Consider the following 26,726-nt stretch of genomic DNA (forward strand, 5'->3'; position numbering starts at 1 on the left):
ACAATATAATACTGGGTCTTATATTAATTTTTGCTCCAAAAGATGCATTAGAGCTGATTGTCTGGCGAGGTCTTACTTTTGGGGAAACAGGGTAGCGCTCTGTAAATGTACACTGAATGAAAATGAAGAGTCCCTACCTCTTAGATTTGTTTTGATGATTAAATGCAGTAGTATATGTAATCCATACTGGGCTTCCAAGTATGTATGTATGTGTCTAAAGCTATCCAAATACTAAGTACTGAACTTCATCTGTGTATGATATCTTTTGTCTCACTCTGTCCTCATCCATAAAGTGAAGAGCTTGATTGCTACTTATTTTTTTTAAAGCTGCTTTAGAAAGATCTGTGTATCTGTATTAAAAACACCATGTTTTGTAACAATTTACCAGTGTTGGAAAAACTTTTCAATTATACAAAGTGTCAGATCTTTGAAACTGATTTTTCCTAGAAAACTACCTTCTTATTGTCAAATTAGAAACTTATACTTGAACTCTGGTGCTTCTTCTTCTTCTTCTTTTTTTTTTCTTTTTTTATTTAGATGCCTTTTATTTCTTTTTCTTGTTTGATTGCTGTGGTTAGAGCTTCCAGAACTATGTTGAATAAAAGTGGAGAAAGTGGGCAACCTTGCCTTTTTCCTGATCTTAAGGGCAATGGTTTTAGCTTTTTCCCAGTATGATGTTAGCTGTGGGTTTATCATATATGGCCTTTATTATGTTGAGATATGGTCCCTCTATTCCCACTTTCTTAAGAATTTTTATCATAAATGGCTGCTGGATTTTGTCAAATGCTTTTTCTACATCTATTGATATGAACATACGGTTTTTATTTTTCATTTTGTTAATATGGTGTATCACATTAATTGATTTGCGGATATTGAACCAACCTTGCATACCAGGAATGAATCCCACTTGATCATGGTGAATGATCTTTTTAGTATATTGCTGAATTCTGTTTGCTAATACATTGTTGAGGATTTTTGCATCTGTGTTCATTAGGGATATCCGCCTGTAGTTTTCTTTTTTTGTAATGTCTTTGTCTGATTTGGGGATCAGGGTGATAGTGGCCTCGTAAAAAGTTTCGGAGCCTTCCCTCCTTCTGGATTTTTTGGAATAATTTGAGAATAGGTGATAATTCTTTTTTGAATGTTTTGTAAAATTCACCTGTAAAGCCATCTGGTCCAGGGGTTTTGTTTGTTGGGAGCTTGTTGATCACTGATTCAATTTCCCTGGTGGTAATCAGTCTATTCAGATTTTCCATTTCTTCTTGAGTTAGCATTGGAAGGTTGTATGCTTCTAGAAAATTATCCATTTCTTCCAGATTGTCTAATTTGATTGTCTGTTGTCTAATAGTTGCTCATAGTAATTTCTTAAAAAATTTTTGTATTTCTGTGTTGTCTGTTGTCACTTCTCTTTCATTCCTGTTTTTACTAATTGAGGTCCTCTCTCTTTTTTTGGAAGAGTCTGGCTAAAGATTTGTCGATTTTGTTTATCTTCTCAAAAAACCAGCTCTTGGTTTCATTGATCTTTTGTATTGTTTTTTGGGTCTCTGTTTCATTTATTTCTGCTCTGGTCTTTATTATCTCCTTCCATGTACTCCCTTTGGGCTTATTTTGCTGTTCGTTTTCCAGATCCCTTAAGTGTAAGGATAAACTGTTGATTTGAGATTTTTCTTGTTTCTTTAGGTAGATCTGAATTGCTGTGAATTTCCCTCTAAGGACTGCTTTCACTGCATCCCATAGGTTTTGGGTCATTGTGTTTTCATTTTTGTTTGTCTCAGGTATCTTTTTATTTCTTTCTTGATCTCATTGTTGACCTATTCATTATTTAGTAACATGTTATTCAGCCTCCATGTATTTGTGTGTTTTCCAGTTTTTTCCTTGTAATTGATTTCTAATTTTATAGCACTGTGGTCAGAGAAGACACTTGATATGATTTCAGGTTTTAAAATTTATTGAGACTTGTTTTGTGGCCTAACATGTGATCTATCTTGGAAAAAGTTCCATGTGCACTAGAGAAGAATGTATATTCTGCAGCTTTGGGGTGAAATGCTCTAAAAATATCGATTAAATCCAACTGGTCCAATGTGTCATTTAAGGCCGCTGTTTCCATATTGATTTTCCATCTGGAGGTCCTGTCCCTTGTTGTCAGAGGTGTGTTGAAGTCTCCTACTATGATAGTGTTACTGTTGGTCTCTGTCTTTCTGTCAGTTAATATCTGTTTTATATATTTAGGTGCTCCTATATTGGGTGCATAGATGTTTACTAGGGTTATGTCCTCTTGCGGATGGATCCCTTTATTATTATATAGTGCCCCTCTTTGTCTTTTAATATATTCTTCATTTTAAAGTCTGTTTTGTCAGATATAAGTATTGCTGCTTCAGCTTTTTTTCTCATTTCCATTTGCATGAAATATCTTACTCCAACCCTTCACTTTCAGCCTGTGTGTGTCTTTTGATCTGAGGTAAGTCTCTTGTATACAGCATAAACAAGGGTCTTGCTTTCTTCAGTCAGCCACCCTATGTCTTTTGATTGGAACATTTAATCCATTTACATTTAAAGCGATTATTGATAGGTACATAATTTTTGTCATTTTGTTATTTGTATTTCTGTCTTTATTAGTTAGATTGTTTTCATCTTTTTTCTGCTTACAGAGCCCTTTTAACATTTCCTGCATTGCTGGCTTGATAGTAATGAATTCCTTTAGCTTACTCTTTTCTGGAAAGCTCTATACCTCTCCTTCAATTTTAAATGATAGCCTTGCTGGATAAAGCAATCTAGGTTATAGGCCTTTGTTTTTCATCACTTGGAATACCTCCTGCCACTCTCTTGTGGCCTGCACAGTTTCTGCAGAAAAGTCATTTGATAGTCTTATAGGAGTTCCCTTGTATGTAACCTGCTGTCTTTCTCTTGCTGCTTTTATGATTCTTTCTTTGTCTTTAACCTTTGCCATTTTAACAATGATGTGTCTCGGTGTGGGCCTGTTTGGGTTCGTCTTGGTTGGAACTCTCTGCACTTCCTGGGCTTGTATGTTGGTTTCCTTCACCAGGTTAGGGAAGTTTTCGGACATTATTACTTCAAATATGTTCTCGATCCCTTGCTCCCTCTCTTCTCCTTCTGGTATTCCTATGATGCGCATGTTGTTGCACTTAATGTTACCCCAGAGATCTCTTAAACCATCTTCATTGTTTTTTATTCTTTTTTCTTTTTGTTGTTCTGTTTGGGTGATCTCTGCTAACTTGTCTTCTAAGTCGCTGATTCGATCCTTTGCTTCATCTAACCTGCTGTTAATTCCTTCAAGTGAGTTCTTTATTTCAGTAATTGTGTTCTTTATTTCTAACTCGTTGTTCATTATGATTTCTCTATCCTTCTTTATGTCGTCCCTAAGCTTCTTAAACATTCTTATCATCAGTGTTCTGAACTCTGTCTCTGATAGGTTGGTTACCTCTATTTCATTTGGTTCCAGTTCTGGAGGTCTCTTCTGTTCTTTTATTTGGGACACTCTCTGTGTTTGCTTTGATGTATTAGGTAGATTCCTTAGGGCTCTTCGTCTTTGCTGGTGATCTTATGTAGTATGTGTCCTTTATATTTGACTTGCACCACTTCCCTATTCTCCTGTGCATGTGCTCCAAAGGTGACCCTTGTGTTGTGTATATTGTCCTGTTAAAGTTGAGCTTTAATTGTTTTTGGCTTGTCAGTAGGTAGGATTGACTCCTAGGCTGACTAGCTGTGAGAATTAACTCTACCCACAGTGTATGAGCTGCTGTGTGAGGGACTCTGGTGCTTCTTTTGACAATATGTTATCTAAAAAGAATGTCACTTTATAACACCAACTTCATAGATTATTGTAGTGGTTGTTATCGTAGAGATTACTAATAGGGCCATAGTCTCCATGCATACCACGGATTCTCCTGTTTTTCAGTGATTGACCTTAATGTGCACGTTAACTGTGGAGAAGAAATGATTTTCCCAACTTCCTCCAGTACTTTCTTTTATGGTCATGTGATAGGACTGTGAAGTCTCTCATTCTTTTTTTATAACCAAACATTAGGAAAACGAAAATTTTATTCTTAATTCGGTCTTGACATGGCCTCTTCTTTGTATCCTTAGTTATACGAGTTCAGTCATCTAGTGTTTAGGTGGTTCTCCAGGTTGATTGTTCTGTCATTTAATTGTAATTTTGACGTGGTCATGGGAGGAGGCAAGCACAGTGTTTACCTACTCCGCCATCTTGATCAGAACATCTCAGGGTGAGAATCTAGAGTCTTTGATTCTTGATTGGAAGGAGAACTACAATGAGTATCAATGTCGGCTGTGGATATGGGCTTCAGTGTGTCTGTGTATTTGTCATCTGGGTCACCACCACTCTAGAATCTAGGCCCCTGGTTGTACAATGGCCAGGCACAGTGCACCCTTCCTGGGCTCCCTCCGCTCTCCTAGTAGAATGCCCATTTGAGCTGTACCAGTCCCTACTTGCATACTATCAAACCCTGCCATTCTTTGGAGTGCCACTTTAAATTCAGCCCACAGTGATCTCTCTACGTATGAAGCAGTCGTCTTTTATATTTCTCTGTTAATCGTCATGTGTGGTGGTATGAAAATATTTGTATTGTCATTTTGTACTACGGTTTAAGATTTAATATATTTATGGCTTGACTGACCAAGTTGATTAAATGTTGCTTGCCAGCAGGGAACTGTGTCTTACATGTTTCAAAATTTACTATAGTGCCTTCAGAGGTATCATCAAGTGATTCTTTTTCTTTCTCTTTCAGGCTCACTTGCCTGTTGATAATAGAGCTGTTCTCTGAGATTAAAACATACTAGCCTCACAAACTTAGTCCCAGAAGTCAACAATATGTTTTGCAAGTAGGTGGATACGTCATAGTCAGGCTGTTGGATTATGTGCATTATATTGGGATGGTTGCTTCTAATTGTCTGTCTCAAACTTCAAAATCTGTTGTTGCTTCTTTTTGAAATCTTGCTTGATTGCCCTGGTTGCTCATCCTGCTTACAAGACCCTCCCTTAGGCATGTGACTCACTGATTTAAAAGACGGTGCTGTACAGTAATTAACTACCTGACTCTCATCACACATAGATGAAAACTTAAATGCAGGCTTCCTAGCTAAAACTGTCTTCCCTGTGTGTTTACCTACCTATGGACATGTAGCAACCCTGTCCCACCCCAGGCCTTTGGAGGAAGTGTCTGTAGGCCTTTTCCCCTCTTGTTGGAAGTGATTAGTCTGCATATTCCTGTACAAGTGATGGATTTTATATGGGTGCTGTTAATTGAAAATAATTTTACTTTCTGTAATTTCTATAATGTCATTTGTTTAGTCTCATTGATGCACACATTTAGGTGAATGGCCATTGGGTTTTTAATGAAGGTAATTTTAGGTTCTTAGTAAATAATCATTAAGCCAAATACTACACAACAGGTTAAATGGCTTGAATTCTTCTTGGACTTGTTTTTTTGGTCCAACATTATGATTTGAGATTTCACTCATGTTGATATACTTATCTGAGGTACATTCATTTTCACTACTATGTGGTAATTCCATTATATGAATATACTACAATTTATCCGTTTTACTGTTGTTGGACACTTGGGTTTGCTTTTGTTTTTGCTATTATGAAAATGATGCTGTAAATATTCCTATACATGCTTTCTGGTAGATATATGCCAAAGGCGTCATACTTTATCCACCTAGAGCTAGAGCTTTTGGATCTTTGGGAACGTACACTGTCAACTTTACAAGGTGGTGGCAAGAAATTTTCTTGTAAACAGTTATGCATTAAACAAAATAAGGAATTCAAGGTGAACAGATGTGTGAGAGGATGGAAAAATAAGATAACGAGTTCTGTTTCATGTATTTTGAGTTTTAGCATCTCATTAGAAATGTTAAGTAGGCTTTTGAGATATGTTTCCAGTTTTTAGCTCCACCCATCTTTGTTTTTTCCTCAGTTGACTTCATTCGTGTGTCTCATCTTTTTTCTTCTCCTTGAAGTGGTCTTTTAAAAATTACTGTAATATCACAGCATAAAAATAACTTGATCATAATGGAACATGTGTTTGGTTTTTATACCCTCAGCATCAGACTGTCAAATGCAGCCTTTTATTTTTTTTCCTTCCTTTTCTTTTAAGTAGACCTTGAACCACAGAGCTACAGTAAGCTAGTTTTTTAGTTCTTGGTGATGATATAAATGAAAAGTAGGGAAAAAGTGCTGTTATTATATTAGTAAACATGCATTGTAGGTAGCTTTTAGCAAGGGGAAGAAAACTTAGCTACAAAAGAGATGCAAGTTAAAACAAGCAAACAAGCAAGTAAATAAATAAGTAAATAAACACAGCACTCTTTGGGGACCATTTAGAACTGGAGCAAACAGCACTACGTATCACTAGTCCCTGATGATTTCACTGTATTGTAGCGTAACTGTGTAATTGGTGTTCATAATGTTAATTCTAAGTAATCTTCATATCTCATTTGAGAAATTGCAACAATGCATGTTTTAGAAGAATTGATGAACGCTAAGCAATCTAGAATCATTTCCTAACTCTTCCTGATGGTAAAAATTGTACTGTTTATACACAGTGAAGCTATTCAGAGGAACTTGCTCTGTGCTCCTTTTACCTGTCAGCTAATACGACAAATGACCTATTGGTAATCTCTCAAAATTCTACAGGAAAAAAATGGGTGATACATATTTCTCTACTGACTGAATTGGATTTACTTGTAAAGGGAAGGAAGATGTGTCAAGTAATTTAAAAGTTTTATACTGTGAATATTATTGTATTATACTGTTAATAAATTATAGAAAAAAATGAAAATGAAAATATCAAAATGTTTTTCATTCTTCATTGTCAGGAAGCCTAAATTGAAAAAGAACATGCTGGCAGATGATTATTTGGGGGTACATTCTGCTGCAGATGGATGCATGAAACTTGCTGTATTTGCTACCCCTAGAACAGAGCAGCTCTCACCTAGGAGTAACCACTGCTTCCCAGAGCCAGAGGGTGAGGGATATAGAGGGAACTGAAGACCCAGAATTTGATCTAGAAACTGCTGGGTTGTTAGACCTCTATTATGAGGTTTCTTCATTCCCACAGGATACTAGAAACCACTGCAGAATTAGAGGTTCCTAGCTAATTTGAAAGAAATAATGTATCTTGAATAGTCTTTGAACAATATTTTCTATTCAAAATCTAATTTAAAGCAAAGGTAAAAAAATATTTTTAGAAAGTAGGGTTTTAAAAATTTTTAATTTTAAAATACAGATTCATAGGAAATGGCAAAAATAGTTAAGTAGAGGTCCCTTGTACCCTTCACCTTCCCCCAGTGGTTACTTCATAACTGTAGTACAATATCAAATCCGAAATTGACATTGATATATTTTGTGTGTATAGTTAGTTCTCTGCCATTTAAACATTCGTGTAGATTTCATGTAACCATCACAGCTTAAGAAACAAATTGCATCACCGCAAAGGTCTCCCTGGTGCTTGCTGTCCATACACCTGCCCCACGTGGCAACCATTAATCTCTTTTCCAGCTCTGTGATTTTTGTCATGTAGAGAGTGTTTTATAAATGGAATCACACTGTATCTTTTTTTACTCTGCCTGATCCTTTGAAATCCATCCAAGTTGCTGTGTGACTCAATAGTTCATTCCTTTTTAATGCTGAATAGGATTCCATGGTATGGATGTACCGTAGTTTGTTTAACCATTCACTTTTTAAAGGACATTTTCCAGTTTGGGACTATTTAAAAATAAAGCTGCTATGAATATTCATGTTCATTTCTTTGGAACAGGGGCTCAGGAGTGCAGTTGGTAACATGTAAGTGTGAATGTAGATTTTAAAGAAACTTTCAAACCATTTTCTAAAGTGGTGTTTCCATTTTTACATTCTCACCAGCAGTGTACGAAAGATCCATTATCTGCACATTCTTGCCATAACTGGGTATTGTCACTTTTGTATTTCAGCTGTTCAGTAGGTGTATAGTGATACCTCAGCATAGTTATAATTTGTATTTCCCTGATGGCTGATGTTATTGAGCATATTTTCATGTGCTTATTTGCCATCCAAATATCTTCAGTGAAATAGCACTCATATTCTTTGCCCATTTTCTAGGTGAATTTTTTTTTTAAATTTGAGTTCTGAGATTTCTTTATATTTTCTAGATGAGTCCTTTGTCACATATATGGTTTGCAGATATATTTTCCCAGTCTGTACCTTGTTTTTTCATCTTAACAGGGCCTTTTGCAAAGCAAACATTTTAAATTTTGATGGAAGTCTAATTTATATATAATTTATCCGTTTTTTTCCTTTTATGGATCATTCTTTGGGTGTCTTTTTCCATTCCCACCCTCGTCCCCTAGTCCCATAGGACCATTAATCTATTTTCTGTCTATGGACTTATGTATTTCATATAAACGGGGTCATAGAATATGTGGCCTTTTATGCCTGGCTTATTTAACCTCCTAACTGAAGATTTTCAAGGTTCATCCATGTTTTGTCAGAATTGGTTCGTTTTATGACTTCATTTATTTTATGGCTGAGTAATATTCCATTGGGTGGATGTACCACTAATCAGTTGACGGACACTTTTGCCTACACTCTGAGAACAGTTGGTGTGTACCCTTCCAGCCCTTCACCTTCCTCATACATGCTCCTGTATGTGTGTATAGGTTGTTTTTGTATTTGTTTTAAATGGGGAGTGATTTATAATTTTTTTTAACTTAAGGGTATTTGGGACATCTTTCCATGTCAGTGCAAATAAATAAGATGTGTCTCATTCTTTTTAGTGACTGTATAGTGTTCAGTGTGGCTATTAACTGATCCCATACTGATAACCATTTAGGTGATATTATGACTTCCTGTTTTTTTTTTGTTTTTCTTATATAACATTGGCGGTAACCATCCTTATACAAGTGTCTTTGTGGTGCAGAGCTCATTTTATCTACTTTTGGATTTTTCTCTTCATAGTCATTCTTCATCAGTCACTTATTCAAAAAAATATAGATTACCTTCTTTGCGCTGGTCACTGCACTGTGCTTAAAGCACAAGGGACAAGCATTAGTAAAATGCTATTGCTGTACTCAGCTTATCTTAGTTAAAAAGATATACCTATAAATAGATAATCATAATTCAGCATGATACGCACTACAATGTGTAATTTTTTACCAGACCCCTGTGGAATAAATAGCTATGTAGGTAGTGGGGAAGATTCAACAAAAGGGAATGTACTTGAGATGAGTCTTTGTGAGGACAAATGGAAGTTCACTTGGCAGAAGATACAGATAAGAACATTTTGACTTTTGAATTCGAATACCAAGTTTGAAGAAAGGCAGGGGCATCAAATAGCCTGGCATACTTAGGAAATAGCAAATAGTTTAATACGGCCAGCAGGGGCCTTTTGAGCAGAGGTTGTAACTGAAGATAAATAGATTGAAATAGATTGAAAGCAGGTTACAGCAATCTGTGAATGCCTTCCTAAAGAATTTGGACTCCATTTTGTACATAATTGGGCATCACTGTAAATTTTAACTGGCATTTTTTTATTTTTCGTAAATTCTTAGAGTTGTGCTGTGAATATTTTAGAACATTTCCATCACTGCCCCAAATTTCCCACTCAATCCCTTATTCTAGACAACCACTGCTTTGCTTTCTATCTCTTTAAATTTACCTTTTCTGAACATTTCTCATACAGTAAGTCCTCACTTAATGTCGTTAATAGCGTCTGTGACTTTAAGTGAAACTATGTATAACAAAACCAATTTTACCATAGGCTAATTAATATAAACAAGAATTAAGTTCCTGTGGTATCTCATTAACATTTTAATGAAACATTATTTGAGTACCTGCTCTATATGGAATCATAGAATAGCAGTATTTTGCATCTAGCTTCTTTTACTTAGCATGTTATTGAGGTATGTTCGTGTTGTGATATGTATCAGTATTTTGTCCCTTTTCATTACCTGGTAATACTCCATTATATGATTATACCTCACTTAGTTTTTTATTGTTTCCAGTTTTTGGCTATTATGAATAATGCTGAAAAATATTTGTAAAGAAGTCTTTGTATAGACACATATTTTCATTTCTCTTGGGTAGGTTCCTATAGAGGGAATTTTGGATTACATAATGGTGAGTTTATGCTCATATTTAACTTTTTAAGAAATTGCCGAACTGTTCTCCAGAGTGACTGCATTTTACAACTATGTGTGAGAATTCCAGTTTCTCCATGTTCTTAACACTTTGCTATTGTCTGTCTTTTTTATTCTGGCCATTCTACTGGGTATGTAGTTTTAATTTGTATTTTCCTAGTGACTTATTATGTTTATAATCTTTTCATGAGGCACAGTTGTATTTTAGAAACACAAGTACAGTGAAAGAGGTGAGAATAGAGGCAGACTATATGAAAATGAGAGCCTGTACTAGATGTGTTCGGAGATGAGGGAGACAGATTTTAAAGATATATACAGTTAAAATAATTGCTGTTTCCACTGGGTTACTCTTGGTAATTGAAAATTGCTTAGACAATAAAAGGGTTTAGTATAATAAAAAGGTCCAAAATTAATGTGGTTCTAGGATTAATTCATTCAGTCTTAGGAACATCTCTAAGAACACGGTTTCTTTCCATCTGTAAATGCTGCCATTCGTGATCTGTTGCGTTGTGCTCTTAGGCTATCTCCTGCCTCATGGTCCTACGATGGCCATAGTTCTCCTTGACAAATTCAAAACCAAAGTTGCTGGGGAAAAAATGGGTGTTTTCACCTAGGTGTCTTTTTTTCATTGTCCAGGAAAAGTTTCCCAGAAGCTCCCCAGCGAACTTAGTGTCTTGTTTTATTGGTCAGAATTGCCAGTGCTTCTTACAAAACCACTCATTGGAAAGGGGAATGGAAATTGCCACATTGACTTAGACCAGAGCATTCTAACCCTGGTGTTAAGCACTTTTTTTTCATGTCTCTTCTGGAAAAAGCTTTTCCCCTCTAGCCTTTTGATTCTCTGCTGTAGTTCAGATAGGTAAGGTTTTCTCAACAATTCGGTGCTTCAGATCAGCTAATATCTGTTGAAATCCTACTCTGTGTTAGATTCCAGGATACAGCAGTGAATAAGAAACTTACAGTTTGGTGTGGAAATATGCTTAAGCAGAAGAGTGCTATGATAGAATTGTGCACTGAAGATCATTTGTATTATGGGTTTAATAACATTGTTTATATCTTTGGTTTTATGAGGAAAGGCATCTTGAGATTCAAAATCAAGCTTATATTCTATTTATAAATGAACTTTTGGAACATTTAGAACACAACCCATTCATAAATTGACCCCTTTCTGTGTTATGTTGCTACATGCTTTATTATAGAAGTGCATGTTATACTATTCGAGTTTCTTACATTTAAAACTGTATTGTGTTTTTCTGAAGCATAATGTTTGAATTTTCCTGTTAACGTACCAAAGGTTTTAACATTGATGCCTTTAGTTTAAGAGCCCAAATGAAATGTCTTGTGCAATATTTTGTAATTTGATTCTGATGTTTTTAAATGGTGATATGAATGCAGCTGTAGCGTTTACAGCAGCATGTATACAGTATGTGTGGTGAGCTTTTATGGGTGCTAAGAGGACAAATGAAGATGATGAAGAAGACATTTGGAGTGGTGGAAGGAAAAAATGTATAGTCAATATTGCTAATTTTGTTACTATTAAGAAATCTAGCCTTTTGACATCTGGTACAAACTCAAAAGTAATCTTAAACATTGTCTTATACTGAGTATATTTATCAAAAGCATATTTATGCTATTCTTTTCTATAAAGTAAATCTTATTAATATAGGAGTTAATGGGTTACGTTTTAACACCTCAGAAGCAAAGATAGCTATATTATCCACAGTTGATGTTTGTTACTGATGGGTCCTTTAGAGCACCCCCGTAGTGATCTTTAAAGTACCTCAGTGATTTAAAATTTGAAAACCAAGAAGGATTTGTACATTTTGAGGGCAAAAGAAGGTATTTTGTAAAGGCAATGTGGGATCAAAATGAACTTTTCACATTTGTTTGCAGATACTATCTTAGGAAATGCTAATATTAGCTCTGAATTACAAAATATTAGAATATGTCTAAAAAGATTTGATTTTCATTAATTCTGAGTCATTAAGAAGCTCTGATGTGTTTTGGAAAGAATTACCTTTTCCTTATTATGTTCCCTAGAATGTACAGGCTTGAAAATTGCAGGTATAAAATCTTTGGTGAAAATTTTATTACTTGTTTAGTGTTCGGGTTTGATTAGATCCCTTGTGGTTGTTAAACACATTTGTAGTGCTAGAATCTTGCGATAAATTTAAAACAAAGATTTTTATTAAAATATATTGGTTTCAGGTGTACACCATAGTTATTCAACATTTATATACCTAAGGAAGTGATCACCGTGATAAGTCCAGCAACCATCTGACACTGTACCACGCTGTCACAATATTACTGACTATATTCCCTATGCTGTTACATTGCATCCCCATGACTTGTTTTATACCTGGAAATTTGAATCTCTTATTCCCCTTCACCTTTTTCCTCTTTTAAAAAATTTTTCAATTACAGTTGACATTCAATATTATTTTATATTAATTTCAGAAGTACGGCATAGGGGTTAGACGTTTGTATAGTTTAAGAAGTGATCCCCCTGACGAGTCTAGTACCCACCTGGCACCACATAGTTATATTATTGATTATATTCCCTATGCTTTACTTTATATCCCCATGACTATTTTGCAACTACCAATTTGTACTTTTTAATCCCTTCCCCTTTTTCACCCTGCCTCCAACACCCCTCCCATGTGGCAACCAACATAATGTTCTCTGTATCTGTCTGTTTTGTTTGTTAATTTTGTTCCTTAGATTCCACATATAGGGGAAATCACATTGTGTCTGTCTTTCTTTGTCTGACACTCCACTCAGCACAGTACCCTCTAGGTCCATCCATACTGCCACAGATGGCAAGAACCAATTCCCTTCCATGGCTGAGCAATATATGTGTGTGTGTGTGTGTGTGTGTGTGTGTGTGTGTGTGTGTATGTGTGTATGGTATATATATATAGTATATATATGTACCACGTTCTCTTGGTCCATTCTTCCATCAGCAGACACCCAGGCTGTCTCCACATCTTGGCCATTGTAAACAATGCTGCAATGAACATATGGATGCACATGTCCCTTCGAAGTAGTATTTTGGGTTCTTCAGGTAGATACCCAGAAGTGAGATCCTTCTTTGTCTCTTGCTATAGCCTTTGTTTTAAAGTCTATTTTGTGTGGTGTAAGTATTGCTACTCTAGCTTTTTTGTTTGTTTCTGTTTTCATTAAACACTTTTTCCGTCTTTTTACTTTCAGGGTGGTGTGTGTCTTTCAATCTGAAGTGAGTCTCTTTAAGGCAACATATGTAAGGGTCTTGTTTTCGTATCCATTTAGCCATGCTTTCTTTTGATTGGAGCATTTGACCCATTTACATTTAAAGTAATTGTTGATAGATATGTAGTTATTACCATTTTATTTTTCATAGTTTTCATCTTTTTATTTATTTATTTTTTTGGTCTTAAAGAAGTCCCTCTAACATTTTTATAATACTGGTTTGGTGGTAGTGAACTCCTTTAGATTTTTCTTTTCTGGGGAGCTCTTTTTTTTTTTAATTAAAGATATTGGGGTGACAATGATTATTAAAATTACATAGGTTTTAAGTGTACAGTTCTATAATACATAATCTATATATCAGATTGTGTGTCCACCACCCAGTGTCAGTTCTCCTTCCATCACCATTGTTTTGACCCCGTTTACCCTCTTCTACCACCCCTCGCTCCGCTTACCCTCTGTGGGAAGCACTTTGTCCCTCGATTCTAAATGATAGCTTTGCTGGGTAGAATAATCTTGGTTGTAGGTACTTGCTTTTCATCATTTTGAATATTTCATGCCAATCCCTTCTGGCCTGCAAAGTTTCTGGTGAGAAATTAACTGACATTTTTATGGGGGCTCCCTTGTAGGTAATAACTGCTTTTCTCTTTCTGCTTTTAAGATTCTCTTTGTCTTTAACCTTTGGCATTTTAATTATGATGTGTCTTGATGTGGCCTCTTTGGGTTCATCTTGTTTGGGACTCCTGAACTTCCTCGGCTTGTATGTCTGTTTCCTTTGTCAGGTTAAGGAAGTTTTTCGTCATTATTTCTTCAAATAGGTTTTCAATTCCTTGCTCTTTGTCTTCTCCTTCTGGTACCTCTTTGATGCTAATGTTGTTATGCTTGATGTTGTCCCAGAAGCCGCTGAATCTCTCCTGATATATTTTTTTTCGGATTCTTTTTGCTATTCTGATTGACTGTTTTCTGCTACCTTCTAAATCACTGATTCGATCTTCTGCTCATCTAATCTACTGTTGATTCTCTTTATTGTATTCTTTATTTCTGACTGTTTCTTTGTTTTCTATCTCCATTTTTATATTTCTTATCTCTCTGTTGAAGTTCTCCCTGCGATCATTGAGTTCCTTATAACCAGTGGTTTGAACTCTTCATCTGGTAAACTGCTTGTCTCCATTTTGTTTGGTTCTTTTTCTGGAGCTTTGTTCTGTTCTTTTATTTAAGACTTGATTCTTTGTGTCCCCTTTTTGGGTGCTTCCCTGTGTTTGTTTCTGTGTATTAGGTAGGGCTGTTATTTCTCCCAGCTTTACTAGAGTGGTCTTATGTAGTAGTGTCCTGTGCGGCCTAGTGGTGCAGTCTCCCTGGTCCCCTGAGCCAAGTACTCAGGTATATCCCTTCTGTGGATTGTATGTGCCCTCTTGTTTTAGTTGAACCTGGGTTGCTGTTTGCATGTCAGTGGGAGGGATTGACCCTCAGGCTGATTGATTGTGAGGACTGTCAGTGACTACAATGGAGTAGTGGTTGTACAGGGGTGACCCTATGGAACTGGATTCTCTTCAGCAGTGCTTTGGTGCCTGCCTAGACTGCCCTTTGGGTGTCACCCTTGAAAGCATCTGGGTGGTGCTCTGGCTCAGTCTGAAGCTGGCCACTGGGTGTGGCAGCCCCCAGAGAGTCCTTGGAGTGGCTCTGCTACAGGCCACTTCAGCCTCAACCTGTGCCTTGCCTGGGGACACCGGACATGAGCCGCAAAGCAATCTGCAGATGGCCGTGACTGCACTGGGCTTGGAGGTACCCTGAGCGGCCAAGCCACAAGCCCAAGGTTGGCTGCTGCTAGTGCCAGTCTTGGGGCTGCTCGTCAAGAGGTATGGGACATGCCAAAGCGAGATGCTGCTTGTTTAGGTTTTGAGAAACTTGAGAGATTTTAGGAAAGTCCACAGCATGGTCCAAGACAGACCCTTTTTTTTGCAAAAGCCACTGGAAACAACTTGGATGGGCCTGAAAAATGGGTGGGGCAGGGTCTGGGAATCACCTGGGTGGGGCAGACATTAGGTGTTAGCCAGGTTGATGGAGACTCAGGTATGGCAGCCATCTGTGTCTGTGCTCTGGGAAGGGGGAAGGGCTCAACTAAGAAACAATTAATTCTTCCAGCATTTCTGTCTGAGAAAAAGCTGCCCCTCCAGCCCTTGCCCTGCAGCCAGATAATTTAATTCCTCCCCATATATCCCTGGCTCCTTTCAAGCTGCTACTCCAGCATTGGAGCTCAGAGCAAGTGAGTCCATCAGCGAGTAAGACCATGTGCAAGCCCTTTAAGAGGAATGCCTGGGATTCCAGCTGCCTTCCATCTCACTCAGCTATAATCTCCTCTGGTTTTCACAGTCTGAAGTTAAGGGGGCATCTCTCCCTAGCACTGAAACCTTGGGCTGGGGAGGGGCTGGGACCCCTCACTTCTCCAGGTGGACCTCCACAGCCAAGGTATCCCTTCTGATTTTTAACAGTCAGAGGTGGGTGTGGAACCAGCCTGTTCCGTGTCTCTGCCCCTCCTACTAGTCTCCAGGTGGCTTCTTCAGTATGTCCTTAGAGGTAGGACTTCAGTTCAGCTAGACTTCAGGTGATTCTCAATGATCGTTGTTCTGATGTGGTCATGCGAGGAGCAAGCACAACTTTCACCTACTCCACCATCTTGACTAGGAAATCTTGTGGTAAATTACCATGTAAGTTAAGTGATTAAAGTTGTTGGGAACATTTTGCCTATGTACATCCTATTTCTATGCATGTACGCATTTATGGACCTCTATTTATAGGTCTGTAGTACTATATTGCAAAGTTAGGGAAAGCTTTACTTTATTCACAAAATTCCTAGTATGTAAAAAGTAATTTGCTGACCCATAGTTCACTGTGAATCACTTGCTGTCGTTTAGATTGTCTTTTATTTTCTTGGTTTTTCTTAGTCTTAAATTCAGTCTTTAGAAAAGGTTTTCTGAAGTTTATGTTTTGTCATGTATTTGCACTGTAAGATATTGGAGGGAGTATAGATAATTCAGGGCCTTGAACTTTGAAAATGATGTATTTGAAGATTCTTTTGTTTATTTTTTTATTGACTTTAAATTTAGCCTAGAGTTTGAAACTTTTTTTTCCATACCAAGGAAAAACAGTAATAAATAGTGCTGTAATAAACAATGGTTGTTAAGTGGTTTGCGTATTAATTTTATTTATTATTTGATCTATTGGAACTATCTGGTAGAATTAGAATCAGGCCATATATTTTTAAACATAGTCACTTTGATGAGAATAGGTTAATCTGATTGCCTTCCACACACACCCTTTGGGAAGAATGGAGTTGTTGGCAAAGAATGGCTTTAGAAGAAAATCTTTATGCTGTATCTAAACTGGAAACACAATGTATTTATTTTTTGGTTAGTATAAGGGAAATTTTTAAGACGATGAGCATCTCAGAAAAAAACAACAACTAAGCACCAACTCTCCACCCCTTCTCTCCCTCCTTTCTCTGAGTGGTGGTCTGAGTATTATAGTCATATGAGTACCCTGAAGAATGTTAGGCACCTGGTTAAGTTGTAGGTAACTAGTGCATTGAGGGTCCTGTTAAAGGCTCCTCAATGCAGACAAAGCGTTACTAATTGCTTTCAGGGTCAGTCTATCTTTAGTTGGACCATGAAAGATTTAGCATGGTCCTGTGACAGCCTGTCTGCTAAGTGGCGACTCCTGATTTTAAGAAAGGCTGCTATCTGATATGCTAGACCGTTTCAGGTTGCCCCAGTTTATATGAATTTAATCATTATTGCCAAGACTACTAAACCTCAGTGTGACACACTTGATACTTCTAAATGCACTTGAAGACAAAGGCACTTTGACCTTGCAACAGGACATAGGTAATGTTCATACAGCTTAAACTTTTTCCTTTTTAAATATGAAACAGAATATTCTGCCATTTGAAGTTTCAGTTAAAATACACAGTTGAAGAAATTATTTTTAAGTTCTCTAAGTAAACAGCATACTGATCTTTAAGTAAACTAAAATTGTTAATGGTTTCCAACGTTTTTTTTTTTTCTTAAAGATTTTATTGGGGAAGGGGAACAGGACTTTATTGGGGAACAGTGTGTACTTCCAGGACTTTTTTCCAAGTCAAGTTGTTGTCCTTTCAATCTTAGTTGTGGAGGGTGCCGTTCAGCTTCAAGTTGTTGTCCTTTCAATCTTAGTTGTGGAGGGTGCCGTTCAGCTTCAAGTTGTTGTCCTTTCAGTTGTAGTTGTGGAGGGCGCAGCTCAGCTCCAGGTCCAGTTTCCGTTACTAGTTGCAGGGGGCGCAGCCCACCATCCCTTGCAGGAGTCGAACTGGCAACCTCGTGGTTGAGAGGACGCACTCCAACCAACTGAGCCATCCAGGAGCTCAGCGGCAGCTCAGTTCAAGGTGCCGTGTTCAATTTTAGTTGCAGGGGGCACTGCCCACCATCCCTTGTGGGACTCGAGGAATCAAACTGGCAACCTTGTGGTTGAGAGCCCACTGGCCCATGTGGGAATCGAACCGGCAGCCTTTGGAGTTAGGAGCATGGAGCTCCAATCGCCTGAGCTACCGGGCCGGCCCCCGGTTTCCAACCTTTATATTTATAAACATTGCCTCTTAATGCAGGAGGGTACTACTGACCGTGGTAATGTAGTTGAAACCTATCCCGGGAACTTAGACCAAGCGGTGCAGTTCATTCTTGACCCTTGCAATTCCTAACATTTTAGGTAGAAGTTTGCCTGACATTAAATCTGCTTATCGAAACTTTGTGATAAAAAGTGAAAATAAGGATACTAGCTGGGTGTTCAATATATTTTTGCCTGAGTAGGAATCTGAATGTTGTAGAATTGTACACTTTAGTGCTGCTTCTAGCTGTTCCTGTTTTTTAAATTTGAGATGTGATTTCATGTTTTTTTTTCAAAAGCTTGAGCTAATACTGAAATTTTACATGTGAGTAATTTGTTCCACAGAGCTACTATTACCTTTGTAAAGTTGAAAATACTCAAAATGGGGAAACTTGTTTGGGTACAGATTGGGAAAATGGTAAACTGATAGGTTTATAATATACTGTACTACTTTTGATTGACTTTATGTTGAAAATGCATAGTTTTTACACATGATAAATTTTTAGTATTACTTCTTTCTGCATGTGTTATTCTGCCAAATAAATGTTGTTTCAGTCTGAAATAAGTTTTTTTTTCCTTAAACAGATTTATGAAAATATGCATCAGTTTAATACTGTCTTGGAATTCATGAGATGGAAGCATAGGTCAAAGCTGTGTGGAGAAAATTGGAAGTCCAGTTTTATCTAGCCACATCTCTGAGGTAAGGGAAAGACATTTAAGAAAATAATTAGAGTAATATGGAAATCCTTACTTCTTAACAATTGAAAATAGTTCTAAATCACTGTTACAACTTTATTTCACTTTAGTTTCTTTAATCACATTCCTTATGAATCATAAGTAATTCTAAAATATTCATCTTTCCTAATAATGTTGAACTTCTTCAGGAGTAACAAGTATTCATTTATTACTTTCTGTACTCTAATTATAGAAAATGAGCATTAAATGATGTATATATTTAGTTCTTCCTTCTAAAGGTAACTAAGCAGAGTTCAGAATGGAAGGTTATATTAGAACAAATGTTTACATTATTCTGAAACATTCCCAGTTTTTAGAACTTAGAATAAAATTATCTTAGAATAATAGATCTTTGGAGACAGAATTTATTTAAAGAAGTAGGAAGTGCAGTACGATGAGGGATGGGGAGAAAAAGCCATTCTAAGACAATATGAATATAGGAATCACGTTAATTATTTTCAAACCCGTTTAGAGACTGAAATTATCAGGTAAAAGGTTTGAATTCTTCAGGGATCTACAGTTTAAAAAAAATAGATAGGACTTACACTTTTATGAAGTGGTCTATACTTTTTTTCTCTCAAAATCGTAGGCTTTGCTCACTGCTTCTGCTTCCTTATAGCATCTTCTTTCTTCCCCTGTAAAACTGCTATATTTTCTCTTTTGAAAAATACTCATGACTTTGTAATTGTCTTTTATTAGGTTTCATACTCTTTGATCACTGTAGTAGTTCCCATTTTTCCTTTCTTGATATTCTCTTGGTTTCTGTAATCCTGTGCTCTTCTAATTCTACTTCTTTAATTACTCTTCCATGATTTCTTTTCTTTCTCCTTCTCTCTTTTCCTTTGGCTTTTCTAATCTCATGATTTCAATAGTTACCTCTAAAATGATCGTTCTCAACCTTATATCTCATTTGTTACACTTTCTCTAAGCTTCAGACCCATACTTTCAACTGCTTACTTCATACCCAATATTCCCACTTCTGTTACTGGACCTCTTTAACTCACTCACACTTAAAGTCTCAGTGTTGAATCTGATTTCTCGTATTTCCCTTCCTACCCTTAGTCAGAGATCAGGTCCCATCAGTTTTAGCTCTATAATGTATCATGAATGTTTTCATCATCTCTTTTCTAATCCCCCTATCACCATCCAAGTTCAGGTCCTTTATATTACATTTCACCTGAAATATATTGCAAGACACTCCTATCTTTGTTCCTGTCCTCACTCTATTTCCCTCTACGTGTTGCTGCCAGCTTAAATTTTCTAAAAGATAATTCTGCAGGTGTTGTCAGTGCCTCTTTGTCAGCCTACCAAAGTAAGAACAAACTTCTCTAATATGAAAGCCTCTCAACAGTACAGTGTTAAGTGAGTGACACTTTTGCCTGCATACATCCCTTTCTTTCTCCCTTTACACACTTACTAAACACCTCTGTGCCAGGTACCATGTTAGGCACTGCGAATACAAAATGTTTCTTGCATTGCTTCCGAAGAATATGTTTAGAGATGATTATACACAGTTAACTCAAGTGCAATTTGGAAAGTGCTATATGAAGTTGAAAAAATGTATTGGCATCATCTAGAATAGTTCCACCAACATTGTTCAAGGAGAGAATTATCAGGGAGGCTTCACATAGGAAAGGACATTTGAGTAGAGTCTTAAAAGATGAGTAGAAGGTTGCTGAGGGGAATTTGGGAGGCAAGAGAATTTTGTGCGCAGAGCCCAGCATAAGCATGAGAAGCTTGACATATATAGAATGTACAAAAGTCAGAAGAAATCATTTTGTATGGTTTGTATTCATTATATAAGAGAGGGTTTGAGGGACAAGGCTTGAAGAGATCTTGATTGTGAAGGATGTTGAATGTCATAGTTAGGTGTTTAGATTTTATTTTGTGAGTAGTTAGCTATCTTTGAAAAATTTTAACACAGCTATTTTGGATTACAATTCTATTTTGTTAAAATTAATCTGGCAGTGATATAATGATAGTAGGGAAGGGAGAGATATCAAAGGCAGAGAGACAATTAGGATATTCTTAATTGTTTCAAGCAAAAAATAATGAGGATCTTGATTAAGATAGCGATCAAAGTACCTAAAATTATAAAAACCTTTAAACATTGCTTATTTTCTTATATTTATTTATTTGACATTCAGTATTATTTTATATTAATTTCAGGTATACAGCATAGTGGTTAGACATTTATATAATTTAATAAGTGATTCTCCTGACGAGTCTAGTACCCAGCTGACACTGTGCCAGTTATTACCATATTATTGACTATATTCTCTATGTTTTACTTTACATCCCATGACCATTTTGTAACTACCAATTTGTACTTCTTAATCCCTTCCCCATTTTCACCCACCCACTGAACTCCCATCAGGCAACCATAAAAATGTTCTATCTATTAGTTTATTTCTGTTTTATTTGTTTATTTTGTTCGTTAAATTCCACATATAAGTGAAATCACATTGCATCTGTCTTTCTCCATCTGACATAGTCCACTCAGCACAACACTCTCTAGATCCATCTATGTCACAGCAGATGGCAAGAACCCATTCCCTTTCGTGGCTGAGCAGTATTTTATTGTATATATGTATCACCTCCTCTTTATCCATTCTTCCATTGATGGACACCCGGACTGCCTCCACATCTTGACTATTGTAAACATTTCTGCAATGAACATATGGATGCACACGTCCCCTTGAAGTAGTATTTTGGATTTCCTTGGGTAAATCCCACAGAGGTGGGATTACTGGGTTCTTTTTTGTCTCTTGTTATAGCCTTTGTTTTAAAGTCTGTTTTGTCCGCTATAAGTATTGCTACCTCAGCTTTTGTTTTTTTTGTTTTTTCCATTTTCATGAAAGATCTTTTTCCCATCCCTTTACTTTTAGTTTGTGTGCCTTTCGATCTGAAATGAGTCTCTTGCAGGCAGCATATGTAAGGGTCTTGTTTCCTTATCCATTCAGCCTCCCTATCTTTTGATTGGAGCATTTAATCCATTTACAGTTAAAGTAATCGTGGATACGTAGTTATTGCCATTTTATTTTTATATTTTTTATCTTCTTTGTTTTCCTTCTTCTAACATTTCTTGAAAAAATGTATTGGCACTTTTTCTGGTAGATTGCTTGTAATACTGGTTTGGTGGTGATGAACACCTTTAGCTTTTTCTTGTCTGACAAGCTCTTTATCTGTCCTTCGATTCTAAATGCTAGCCTTGCTCGGTAAAGTAATCTTGGTTGTACATCCTTACTTTTCATCACTTTGGATATTTCATGCCAATCCCTTCTGGCCTGCAAAGTTTCTGTTGAGAAATCAGCTGACATTCTTATGGGTGCTCTAACTGCTTTTCTCTTTCTACTTTTAAGAGTCTCTCTTTGTCTTTAACCTTAGGCATTTTAATTATGATGTGTCTTGATGTGGGCCTCTTGGTGTGAACTCTTTGAGTTCATCTTGTTTGGGACTCTGCACTTCCTGGCCTTGTATATCTATATCTGTTTCCTTTATGAAGTTAGGGAAGTTTTCCGTCATTATTTCTTCAAATAGGTTTTTAATTCCTTGCTCTTTCTCTTCTTCTTCTGGTATCCCTTTGATGCTAATGTTGGTAAGCTTGATGTTATCCCAAAGGACCCTGAAACTCTCCTTTTTTGGATTCTTTTTTCTTTTTGCTGTTCTGATTGGCTGTTTTCTGCTACCTTATCTTCTAAATCACTGATTCGATCATCAACTTCATCTAATCTACTGTTGATTGTCTCTAATGTATTCTTCATTTTAGTTATTGCATTCTTTATTTCTGACTGGCTCGTGTTTGTTTTCTCTCTTCATTTTTATGTTTCTTATCTCTCTGTTGAAGTTCCTCCTGAGATCACTGATCATCCTTATAACCAGTTTTTTGAAGTCTGCATCTGGTAGATTGGTTGTTTCCATTTTGTTTAGTTCTTTTTCTGGAGCTTTGTTCTGTTCTTTTATTTGGCACATATTTCTTTGTCTCCCCATTTTGGCTGCCGCCTTGCGTTTGCTTCTATGTATTAGGTAGGGCTTCTATGCCTCCTGGTCTTAGTAAAGTGGCCTGTGGGATGCAATGGTGCATTCTCCCTAGTCACTAGAGCTGGGTGCTCCAGGTGTGTCCCATGTGTAGGTTGTGTGTGCCCTTCTGTTGTAGTTGAGCCTTAGTTGCTGTTTGCAGGTCAATGGGAGGGATTGACCCTCAGGCTGATTGTGAGGACTGGCTATGACTACAGTGGAGGAGCTGTTGTGCAAGTGCTGACCCTACAGAGTAGAATTTGCTTTAATGGGGCCCTGGTGTCTGCCCCCTGTGCCCTTTGGGTGTGTCATCCCCAGAGGCAGCTGGGTCATGCTCCAGCTGGGACTGAAGCTGGCCACAGGTCATGAAAGCCTTAGGGCCTCCTGGGAGGGGCCCCACTACAGGCTAAGTTTAGCTGCTCTCTGTGCCGTGTGTAGGGCCACCTGGCATGAGCCGCAAAGCAATCCACAGATGGCTGCTGTCCATGCTGGGCTTAGAGGTGCCTCGTGAGGCCAAGCTGTAAACCAAGACCAGCTGTTTCTAGTGCTGGGCTTAGGGCAGCTCAGCCAGAGGTATGGGAGTCGCTGAAGCCAGATGCTGCTTGTTTAGGTATTGTGAACGTTTGAGAAGTTTCAGGAAAGTCAGCAGCATGAGCCAGGGCATGTTTATACAGAAAAGCTGCTGGAAACGGCTTTGGTGTGTCTGAAAGTTGGCGGTAGGGTCTCTGGGAGTCATCAGGGTGGGACAGACAAAAGGTGATAGCCAGTTTGATGGATACTGGGATGTTGTGTCTCCTGCATCTGCTTGCAGGGAGGGGGAGGGCACAACAAAAAGCAATGGCTTCTGCCAGTTCCTCTGTCAGGGAGAAAGCGGCCCTTCCAGCCCTCACCCTGAAGCTAGACAACTCAGTTCCTCCCTATATGTCCCTGGCACCTTTAGAGCTGCTGCCCCAGTGCTGGAGCTCAGAGTGAATGAGGCCGTCAGTGAGCAAGTTCATTCACAGGCCCTTCAAGAGGAATTCCTGGGAACTGCATGTACCCACTAACTCACTCAGCCACAATCTCCTCTGGTTTTCACAGCTAGAAATTACAGAGACTTCTCTCCCAGGCTCTGGAACCCTGGGTTGGGGAGCCTGGTGTGGGGCTGGGATCCCTCAGTCCTCTGGTGGGGGAAGGACCTCCACAGCTTTGATATCCCTCCTGATTTTTAATTGTCACATGCTGGTGTGCGACCAATCTGTTCCGTGTCTCTACTCCTCCTACTAGTCTCGAGGTGGCTTCTTTTGTATGTCTGTAGTTGTAGGGCTTCAGTTCAGCTGTACTTCAGGTGATTCTCAGTGATGGTTGTTCTATAATTTAATTGTAATTCATGCAGTCCTGTGAGGAGGTGAGCTCGGAATTTACGTCTTCTGCCATCTTGACCAAAAATCTAAGCATTGGTTATGTAACAAATGTTTAATTTTCTTCTTTTATGCCCCATATGTATGGTATTCTTCAGCCACCAATGATTTGAAATTGTCCTGTATTTTCTCTTCTATTTATGTGATTGTTTCCTCCTGGCATGCTTTATCCTCTTTTTTTTCCCCTCTCTTATGGAAGGACTATAAACTTTTAAAACTCCATTTCAAGTTCCAGTTCATTCCTAAGGTTCCTTCTGATCTCTGTTCCTTTGATTCTAAGAATATGTTCCTTCCTAGTTTAAGAGCTCGGAGCACTTATTTTTGTTCTACAGGATGTTACTTTTTATGGTCCCTGTTAGACTATGTAATAGCAAGTTACAGGGGAAGAATCGGGAAATAGAACATGGTCCCCATCCTCTGTTTATAGTCATGTTAGTGAGGCGTGTGTGTGTGTGTGTGTGTGTGTGTGTGTAATGATAACCAACATTGCTAGGTAAAAGTGATAAATCCCAAAGGAATAAAATACTACTTCTAGTCAGTGTTCTGTAGCTCTGAGAAGTACAAATAGAACATAGGAGGGGTTATTTGAGCTGGGCTTTGAAAGATGAGTAAAATTTGCGTAGGTAAAGAAAGAACTAAAAGATATTTCCAGAAAAACTGATTAATAGAAAATGAATGTTTTCGTAGGAGTGTCGTAGAGGTCTTGGTGAGGCTAGGAAGTGTGACATAAAGAAATTATATTTTAGGGAAATTACTCTTAGCAGTGATGTATGAACATACATCATTAGAGAAATGGAGTGAGGAGTCAGGGAGTTTAGAAACTTGCAGCAGTAGTTAAGCATGAGGTAATCAGAGTTTAATCACAGGGGTAAGAGTGGAAATAGAAAAGGAAGACTGAATAGAATAGGTATTGTGAAAGAAAAGGAACACTGATTTGTGACTAGATGTTGGAAAGAGATGATTATGCCCACATTTTTTATCTGGGTAGTAGGGATTATGTTGGCATCATTAACAGCAAACATAAGTAATTCTTCAAATCCAGTTGGATCTGAGTTTTCTACATTTAAAGAAACATTAAAATTGATGTTCTACTGTATTGTTGGCCTCTTCATTTGTTTACATACAACAAATATTTTTGTACATTATTTTTCAAGCCTTAGCATATTGAAATAGAGACTATGATACAAGCAAAGTATTGCCTCTTCTAGAACAGCACTTTTTAAAGCAGTAAATACTCTTTTGTTCATGTTTAGCTCTTAAATAGTGTGTTTGTGTGTATGTATGTATGTATATATATATGTATATGCATATATATACATATATATTCGCATATGTGTGTACATGTGTATTTAACGTCCCTGCTATCATTCTTATTTCAGAATAGCCACTACGTTTCCCAAAGGGTGGAGTGTGTACTACTGTTAGTATTCAGAGTGCGTTTAGGTGGTACACTGATGAATTTTTTTAAAATTGCATAGTTATGTATTAATTTTTATAACCACTATGACAAGTAATATTGACTCTTCCATTTAAGGTAGTAACAGTATCTTCCCTTTGTTTTCTGTTTTGAACTATGATTCAGAAACTTGAGGTAAGCCAACGTTCAGTTTATGGCAGTAAAATTATTTTCTTTGTTCTTTATGAGGCCCCTCTATGATTTATTTTGTCTCCGTTATTTATTTTTTTTAGGAAGTAAACTTGCTCTTTAGTGGGGGATGGAAGGGAGGGCTGTCACAGTGCGAATGGGGTTAGGGTGTCAGAAGCACATCCCCCTGCCAGCTAAGTCGTTCGGGCCTCCTGTATGTGGCTCTGCAACTCATGGGCTGCATCCACGCAGCCATGAAAAGTGGCCACATGATAGCCCACAGTGCCCCAGGGCATAGCAGCCGGCGGACACCAGCAAGTAGGTGGGCAGTGGCCACAGGACCTCCTGACATGACAGCTCCAGGCCCAGGGCTCCCGTGATCAGGGCTGCCCAGGCGGAGCTCAGGAGCACCAGTGCCCAAAGCCACTGTGCTAATTTAGTCATGGTCGCCTCAGGGACCCTCCGTTATTGCTCTCGCCCACCTCATCTGTCTCCATTATTTTTTATCTCCACTCTCATTTTCCTCTCCTGCTGCCATAGGAAACCATTCTGATTTGTTTGCTATATATTTTTTAGTGAATGTATCCTTATGGAACATACAGTGTTATTGATGTATGTGTTCCATTGATTTAATTAGGTTTTAGCAAAAACCTAATTAGGTTGTAGCAACAAATATTCTTCTCCCTTTTTTTTCATTCTTTTCTTTCACACTGGAAAGTTAAGATCTCTCCATGTTGTTGTGTGTACACTTGTTCATTGCTTCTGACTTATGTTTAATATCCCACATACTACTACTTTAAAAGGCAACGACATACTCCTGTTAAAAGCACAGACAGCAGAGCCAAGTTGCTTCCGTTTGAGTCTTGACTGCACTTCTTTTTAGTTTGGGTTCCTTTGAAAGCAGAGCTTCAGAGAAGGACTTATGACTGAGTAGTTTATTTGGGAGGTGACCCAAAGAAGCAGAAATGAGAGAA

The 26,726-nt window shown here is 37.7% G+C and overlaps 1 protein-coding gene and 1 pseudogene across 2 annotated transcripts in view; one reads left to right on the forward strand and one right to left on the reverse strand.

Annotated features, from left to right (window-relative positions):
- BMPR1A (bone morphogenetic protein receptor type 1A) overlaps positions 1-26,726 on the forward strand; it is a 138,578-nt gene that overhangs the window by 52,012 nt on the left and 59,840 nt on the right. Inside the window, exon 2 of one of the 2 annotated variants that reach the window (XM_088792112.1) lies at positions 18,601-18,715. The exons of the other annotated variant lie outside the window; for it this stretch is intronic. The gene's annotated coding sequence lies outside the window, so the exon portion shown is untranslated. The remainder of the gene's footprint in view (positions 1-18,600; positions 18,716-26,726) is intronic. 2 annotated transcript variants of the gene reach the window in all.
- LOC109437135 (dolichol-phosphate mannosyltransferase subunit 3-like) lies at positions 25,924-26,199 on the reverse strand (annotated as a pseudogene).

Source organism: Rhinolophus sinicus, chromosome 15 (assembly GCF_057876585.1).
Source record: "Rhinolophus sinicus isolate RSI-liver-muscle chromosome 15, RSI-T2T, whole genome shotgun sequence".
Lineage (NCBI taxonomy): Eukaryota > Metazoa > Chordata > Mammalia > Chiroptera > Rhinolophidae > Rhinolophus > Rhinolophus sinicus.